Source organism: Geospiza fortis, unplaced genomic scaffold (assembly GCF_000277835.1).
Source record: "Geospiza fortis unplaced genomic scaffold, GeoFor_1.0 scaffold16, whole genome shotgun sequence".
In the NCBI taxonomy this organism is placed as follows: domain Eukaryota; kingdom Metazoa; phylum Chordata; class Aves; order Passeriformes; family Thraupidae; genus Geospiza; species Geospiza fortis.
In genome coordinates this window covers 1,378,249-1,386,456 of record NW_005054302.1, presented here as the reverse complement: position 1 = coordinate 1,386,456, position 8,208 = coordinate 1,378,249, and the positions used below count along the sequence as shown (strand labels likewise).

Genomic DNA, 8,208 nt, shown 5'->3' with positions numbered 1-8,208 from the left:
AAATCTAAATTCACAAACACCATATCAACTTGACTACCTAGTCTGAGTTCATTCCACTCTATGAAATTATCAGATCACAAAATTTTATTGACCTGGTGTTCAATTAAATATAGCTAATGATTGGTAGGGAAAAGGTGGATCATTCATATTGCTGTTTCTGTTTTCTTTTTATATATATTACCAGAGTTTGAGAAACTTTTCTTGTCTGAATACAGGCCATGTTTTGGGTCAGTTCTCCATGAAGTAGATGAAGATCTTGCTCACATGATTCCCTCTTTCTCATTGTACTAAGGTGAGAAAAAAGACATGAGATATAAGGCAGTGGGTTTCAGCTATGGTATTAAGTGGGTTTATAAACAAGGTAAACCAGAGACTCCTCAAAAGCCACTGGAAATGATTTCTTTAGAGGAAAGTAATATCCTGGTTGGGGGAAAGAAAAAATCATAGTGGAACACAGGAGAGGAAAAGTTCAGCTATTTATCTGTAACACTTGAGAGGATGCATTGGGTACTGATACAATGCAGAATAATCTGTGAGCTAAGTGCCAAGTGTCACAGATCCTGGGCAATTGCATGTGGTCTGCAGCAGAGCTCAGCACTCCCATCCTTGGGAGGCCCTTGGTGGCACCAACTAATGTGTCTGGAGAGAGTCATTGATGGGCAAACTCAACAAGACCAATATCACACATCAAAGTAAATTTGGGTTTCACCAATCTGAATCCTGTGTGGATTTGACCAGTATCATAATTAGAAGCAAACCAAAGCTTTAACCTGAAGAAACAGCACATCTGTCTGTTTTGAATCCTGCCTGTGTGATTCTGTGCAGTGATTCTCTGTGCACACCCACACCTCTCCTTAGAGGTAAGAGATGATGCATTTCTTGCCTGGGAAAACCATAAAATGCAAATTCTTTACCAGAGAAATTATCTATTGTAGGGCAAAGGTGCACCTCCCAGCCCATCCAGGGCAGCCACAGATTATACACTCCTATCTGAGCCTCAGACTGCTTTGGGTAAAGGCCATCCATTTAATTCAAATCATCTTCTGTTTTATCAGGAAAAAAGATCAGATATCTGGAATGTAAAAGTGCATTTTGAAGCAATTAATTGCAGGTGTCTGTTTTGCTTGCTAAAGTTATTTATATCTTGAAAGATGGCATACAATGGTTTGAGTCATTGCTGAACAGCTGAATTATAAAATTACTAATCCAAGGGCTAATTGCACTGACAGTTTATCATGTCAGGTTGTATTATACATGTGGGGTTTATTTGTTGCCTGACACAAACAAGGATGATTTTTCCTGGCACCACCCACTCATACCTTGTACTCACTGCCACTAGGGACTTGAAAAAAAAGCTGCAGTAATAAAATTTTAAATATTCTTACTGTAATCTCTTGCTTGAGGGGCTAATGCTGCTAAACACAGAAGGCTTTGTAAAGTGTTTTGTGTAATGAAGGATGAGCTACAAGAACAGAATTGAAGGAACAATACCATTATCACAAATTGCAAACTTCTTCAGAGTGATGCTTGGCAGTAAATTACAGGCTGTCTGTGACTTCCTTTCTGCAGCTGTGTGACATTTACTATCAGAACATGCAACCTTAAATTAAAGGGCAGGAAGAAAGTTGGGAAACACAAGGAAAATGCAGGCACATTGAAGGGCATATACACTGTGCATAAGGGATTGATCTCCTGACCCAAGCACTGTTCTTTCCCCACTCAAATTCCTCTTTAATTCACTTTTTCTGCAAGGATTTAGGTGAAAATCTGTCAGTGAAAACTTTTCTTGTACACATTCATAATTAGGATTTTTTTTTCCTCACAAAAGCAACCTAAAAATCTATAGAGCAGCCAGGTTGGACACCCTTTCTCCAGGGAATGTCACATCTCTCAGAAAACTATTCCTCAATTCCTTTCACCAATATTCTCTGCAGTTTGTCTTTAGCCTGTGGTTTTGTTCCTTGTTGGACTCTCAGAAGCACTGAATTCCCACTGGAGCTGCTGATATTGAGTGAGATTTGCAGGTGGCAGCTTTGGAAATTCAGTGAATTATCTCAGTGCTTATAGAAGGAAATGCTGGCATTTTGTCTCCTAAATTCATCAATTCTGTCAGAGAGCTGGAAATTTTTTATCAAATGTTGGAAGGGCTGAAATAACCAGGGGAAAAACTGTTCCAAGTAATCAGTAGTAGAGGGAGGAGTGTCCCGAGGATTGTGGGGTATTTGCAGCAAGGTTGTACTTGTATCTAGGTGCTCAAATCCTTTTGAAACTCCAGGTCACTGGCCTCATTTCTTGGTGATGCTGCACCTGCTTCAAATTGCTCTCCTCAGGCAAAATGACCATAAACCCAGAACAGCTAAGAGCTGACTCTGCCTCTGTGGGCAAGGAATAAGGATAATGGATCCTACATGTCCCTCATCAGCTGGGGATTTCTTCTGCTCTGTGGTGCTTGGCTAAAAACCATCTCAGCACAGTGTTACAGCCCCTTTGCTACAGTGCAAAACCAAAGGTGCCAGGGATGATCTCACACGTCTCAGGACCTTGTTCTGTCATACTCAGAAAAGCACATTAAAACACATAGCATAGAGCTGTTAGGAGCTGATGGGAATTATCTGCATGCACTGCAGAGCCATTGGGAAAAGCGAGGTTTCTTACAAGAATTAGAAATCCTCTCTAGGAGGGAGGTTATGTAGGGCTTCAGTGAAAGCGCTACTCCAGCCCAGTGACTGTAATGGCTGCTCTGCAACTGCTGAGCATCTCTTTCCCACTCTTACTCACATTGCTCTGGGAAAATGGGGAGAATGTTAGTGCCTTCAGGTGCCTGTGGGTAGCTGTTAACAGAGAGAGAAATCAGAAATTCCCTCAGTCCCCAAAGTATTGGGGATTTATTGTACATGTTAAACTCAAAATCTTGTTATGGACAAAAAGGAAGCATTCTGGGTAGGGGTAAGAATCTGCTGTTAGCATTTTTGAAATCTAAATGATCTGATCAAAAGAATTCTTATTAATCCAGATGTAATCAATATAGAAAAGAAAGGAAATAAAAGCGAAAAATATTACTATGGAAAAAGTTTCAACAACAACAATACAGCTAAAAATTGTTGTATCCTCTCCTAGTGTCTGGTCCTTCTTCCAGTGTTTTGCAATCCCTTCCACTGCCCTTCTGGGTGCTCAGATTGATGACTTCATACCAAGGGGATGGGGAGCAACAGCCCCCCTGTGTACCTTGTCAGGTTGCTAGTGTCTTTCTCCTCCCCTTAGGAGCCAATTGGGATAATTTCTGTAAATTTGCTAATTTATTTCACACCTTGATTTGCCACTCTGCATTGCAACCGTATCTTAGTTATGTTTGATACTTTTTCTTTGCTGTTTGCTACCCCTGACATGTGCTTTGTGCAGCTCCCAGATCTTCATTTCTGTAACTGCCCATTGGTGAGTTGTTTACAGCCCTGTGCTCTGCCATGTCAGACGCTGGCCTTTTTCCTATCATCCTGCCTTCCTCTACACCAATTCAGTGTGTTTAGACATGAGGGCTTCATTCTGCATGGAAGAGCTCTTGGTTGCTACTGTCAGTGTAAACAATATCATTATAGCCTGCAAAAACAAGCAAAAGGAAAAGTAGTCAAGCATAGCTGCCTGGTCATTAGGGGAAAACTAAAAAAAATAGCAGATACAACTAACTATGCTTAAAGAAAGCTCTAGGCAGATTAATGAAAGTTCAGGAAAAAAAAGGCAAATGAACCACAGCCCTGAGACCTTGGAAACTCAGCACTGCAGTAAGGGCCCATTACAAGCACTGATACCCCAAAGAACTGTGATGACTGCGGTCATTTCCACATGAACAGCATCCACAGCCTTCCCAAACCCAGGCTTCCTGCAGGGCCAAGCAAAGTAAAAAGAGCTCAGATCACATGTGGAGTTGAAAGACCTCCCTACTGCTTGGAGATATATGGGGTGGGAACTAGAAGGCTGGGTATAACTCCAGAGTAGAAAAGCTCTTTCAGATTGTGGCAAGGAAAAGTTAGAGAAAAAAAAAAAAGGGGCTGAGCTACTTTGACACCATCACTCTCATGTTGTGTTGACATCTTCCCAGCAAAACCTGACCATCAGGATCAGCCAGCTGCACAAACAGCTGTATCCCACATATATGTGTGTATATATCATATTAATAAGGAAGAATCATGTGTCTAAACACTACAGAACCCAAGAGGTCTTGCCAAGATAAAAATGCAATATATTAAAAAATCCAAAGAGTGAGAAATAAGAAATAATCCAATCATTAAAGTGCTGTAGGTATAGAAAAGACAAGAAAAAGGGCAGATTTCTTACTAAGAGAAAAAGTAGTTAAGGAACACCAATGATAAGAGGTTATTATCCATTGCTTTGCATTTCTGAAGCATCTAGTTCAAAATTTTCTCAGTGCTTGGATGTAGGAATGAGGACAGCACCACTGGAGATCTCAGGATGGAAATACAAATGCCCAGGAGGTCTAGACAACAGCAGAACAGTCTAGGATACTCTCAGAGAGCTCAGGTCAGACTAGCTCTTCTACAACATGTGCAGAAATGGCAGAAAAGAAGGTTAGAAAAATTCTGATCCAAATGCTGCACGTAAAAATTCATTGGACCTCCAGCACTGGCTGAAGACAGACATTATGCAGGTGAAAAAAGGCTTCTGGGAACCTCCAGAAGAGCTCAGAGTACAATCTCTTATTCAAGTTACTTGCATAAACCTGTCTCAGTAAAACCCAGCACTTGTAGGGCTGGCTGAAACACATACACTTCCTCTTCTCAACCGGTTGTGTAATTCTTGGTGACAGAATAGGTCAAGCTTTGTGAGCTTTGTGAGTGTTGTGTAGGCCAAGCAGAAATTGCCAAATGCTGTGGGATCACTCCAGGTTTTAGGAGTTGGCAGTCAGCTGTGCTGTGCCTCAGAGCTGGACTTGCTTCTTAATACTTCATGAAGGGAATGTTGGAAATATTTTTGGGTACATCTGGGTAAGTGCACCTCGTGTTTCTGCCCACGGCAACCTGAGGCACAGCCAGGTCACGTTTGTGGGGTGGGAAAGGAAGCTCTGTTCATCCCTTCCTGAAGCATACTGGCAGTGAGAGAGGACTTGGGCAGCAGGGTAGGAGACACTCAGCTAAAGACAAAAGTATGCAATGAAAGAGAAGGCAATTATGAAGCTAAACCAGTAGGAATGATCTGGGCCTGTGTTGTGCTGTCTTGGAAAACTTTCAAAGCCTTTTTAAGCAATTGGCATAAAGCTTTCTGCTGGCTATAAAAATGCCTTTTGAGAATCATCTCCCATTTGTACTTTTGTAATTCATGCTTTTAATGTCAAAAGTGCAAGTTTGCTTGACAGCCTGAGATAATGGAGTTCAGTCCAGGCAACATCAGTAGCATCTCAGCATTATTCCTGCCCTGCAAGTCTCAACTCTGCCTCAGAGAGAAGTGTCTTGGGGTGAAAAGCAGGTCTGTTGGTAAGGCTGCTCCCATCCTTTGAGTGGCTGCCGAGCAGGTATGAACTGAATCTGGGCTGTCATAGCAGCTCTGATCATGATATCTGTTGAGAAGGAGCTGCCCACAGCCAATAGGCGAATTTCAGACTGACACAGTAGGGTTAGATAACTCTCCTTCTTGGCTGGGTTGGAGCCAGCAGGTACAGCCATGAGGCAGGAAATAATTCCATTGGGAAAGCATTAGGTGTATGGTGCACTTTACACAAGTTTCTGCTCCACTGAAGCGGAAGGGAGTTCGGCGTGTAAATGAGAGCTCCTCTGAATAAAGATGGATTTCAGTGCCTAGTTCAATACTCCTGAAACTGGAAATGTAGCTATACAAGACTACAGACTTCAACCTCTGTTTCTTTCTTGATGCTCTGCATCACTTAGAATTCAGAAAGTTGTCTTTATGAGTCATCACTAGACCTCTCTCTATCCTGGATCTGAGGAAAGGAGTCAGCATCCCCCATGCTGGCACCACAGCACGAGCACAGGGCTTCCTGGTGCTGCAGCAGCCCCAGGGTGTTGATTTGACTCCTGAGACAGCTGAAAATACATCAGAGTAGGCCTGAGGCTCTGCTCAACTTCAACCATCTTTTCAGGTGGTGACGCTTTTTCTGTACTCAGCAGAGAAAGAGTAGGACAGTAAAGTGAGCCCCTGCTCTGGCTCAGTCACAGGAGATCCCGGTGTTTCTCCATTCACAATAGCAGGACTCTAATCAGATGTGCCAACTGATTGAGTTTCCTAAAACTGTGGTGTCAGCATCCCTCCTGTGCACCCAGATGTGCTCTTGTGCCAAGCCCAGCTTGAATAATCTGGACCTCTATATTCCATTAACAATCCTTTAAGTTCTCCAATCTTCTCTTTTGAATGTAATGCATTTTTAATACTGCAAACATGACTGTGTAATTCAGTGCATATGGTTTGGGAGTGGGGAGTCTATGAGAATGCCAAGCAAATCAATAAAGGTTTAGCACATCATTATTCATTGTTGCAATGCCATGAGGCATTTTGTACGCCCTTTAGCAGGGAGGGGAAAAAAAAAGAGGAAAGCTGTTACATGAGTAGTAAAATTTGATTTGAGAGGAAGAGTTTGCATCTGAATTGCATGAAGTCTATTAAAATTTTGGTCTTCCTCAGACTAATAGGATTACGCCATTCCCAAACTGATTGTTTCTAAGCAACGATGCAGATCCTAGTATGTGTTGGCTTATCTCTTTAGTTTGCTGCTAAACCAGAGAAGCTTCCAAAGATAGCTGCAAAACTGATGATATCAGGTGTAATACATAATTTTGAAGACATTGTTTTGAAAAGATGGTCCATTTATCTTCTATTTGGAAGCTGTAAGAGTGCATTGGTACTCGTGTAAGGCAGCTGGAAAATGATTTTTATTTAATTTTCTTTAACAAAGGAAATTCTTTATTTAATTTTCTTTAAACTGTCACCAGCATGGAGTGCTCCAGTATGCCATTTCCACTTGTACACAAACACCTGTGTTCAGGGGGAGCTGCTCTCTCTGAGGAACAAATCCTTAGTGGTAGCTATGAATAGCATTGCAAGGCTTCAGAAACGGCAGTTCCACAAGGTTCTCCAAATGCTCTCCAGCATGGCTGCCTAAAGGGTCAAATCTTCCCTACTTTACTAATTAAAAGCTTCCTTCATGTATTATAAAGGAATCCATAGCTATATAGACTGTATACTAAATAATAAATAGCCAGTTGGAAATGAAGTTTCCATTTTATATTCAGAACTGTCCAAGTTGTGTGGAGATTTTGAAAGGTGCATTAGGAGGAGATTAGAGTATTTTCTCTCTTTTCTGGATGCTTTTGGATTTGATGACATAATGGGATAAATATAATTTAGGAATCTATGCTTACTCTTCTGGCATTTAAAAAGACTGCTTGAAGAACTCTGTTGCTTAACATCATTCATGCATTTTCTTTACAGTAAAAAAAAGTGCATTTATACATAATTTAATATGAAGAAATGGCTTTTTAGAGTTCTCTGACAGCTGCATAAAGAACATACCACAGCTCTGCAGACATCTGAATTTCTATAGGAAGCAATTGATCACCTCAGAAAAGAAATACACAAGCTATTTAGTGGTATAAAGCAACAAAGAACAAAGTTTAAGACTGTAAGTGAAAAGCACTACTATTGATAGAAATTTTAGAAGGAATTTATTGTGGCAGAATGTAATTACCCAACTGGATGGAGTGCTGTGATTTATGTTTGTGCCCATGTAAAGTGCTTTGAGATGATTAATAACTGGCTCAATCCTTTATATTCATAACAACACTTTTGGCACAATAGCACTGTAGTGATCTGTCACTCCAGCTATTGTGTCAGTGGATATATAAGACCTCTGCATTAGGCAAGCATGGAGTCTTGGGGCTGGTGAGCAGGCAGATGCAGTCCCTTTGCTATTTGCATTGCAGCCTTGCCAGGGATCTAATAAGGGCTCAGAGCCCTGCTGGGCCAGACGCTGAGCAGTACTTGAAATGAAAGATGGCTTTCCCTTTTAGAGTTCACAATTTAATTATGTGATGGAAATCAATAGAGAGATAGAGGAGAAAAGGAGGGCTGCATCATAGGAGTTGTTGAACTTCATATAGTAAACACCAGCCAGAGTCCATCATCTGTTTGCATCTCTTACAAGACATACTATTTGATGAGAAATGAAATTATCTTGTGTATAAATTG

The 8,208-nt window shown here is 41.2% G+C and overlaps 1 protein-coding gene across 1 annotated transcript in view; it reads left to right on the top strand.

Moving 5' to 3' along the window:
* Positions 1-277: 277 nt before the first annotated feature.
* Positions 278-8,208, top strand: part of WASF3 (WASP family member 3) — an 84,294-nt gene continuing 76,363 nt past the window's right edge. The window contains exon 1 of the mRNA XM_031066076.1: positions 278-292. The gene's annotated coding sequence lies outside the window, so the exon portion shown is untranslated. The remainder of the gene's footprint in view (positions 293-8,208) is intronic.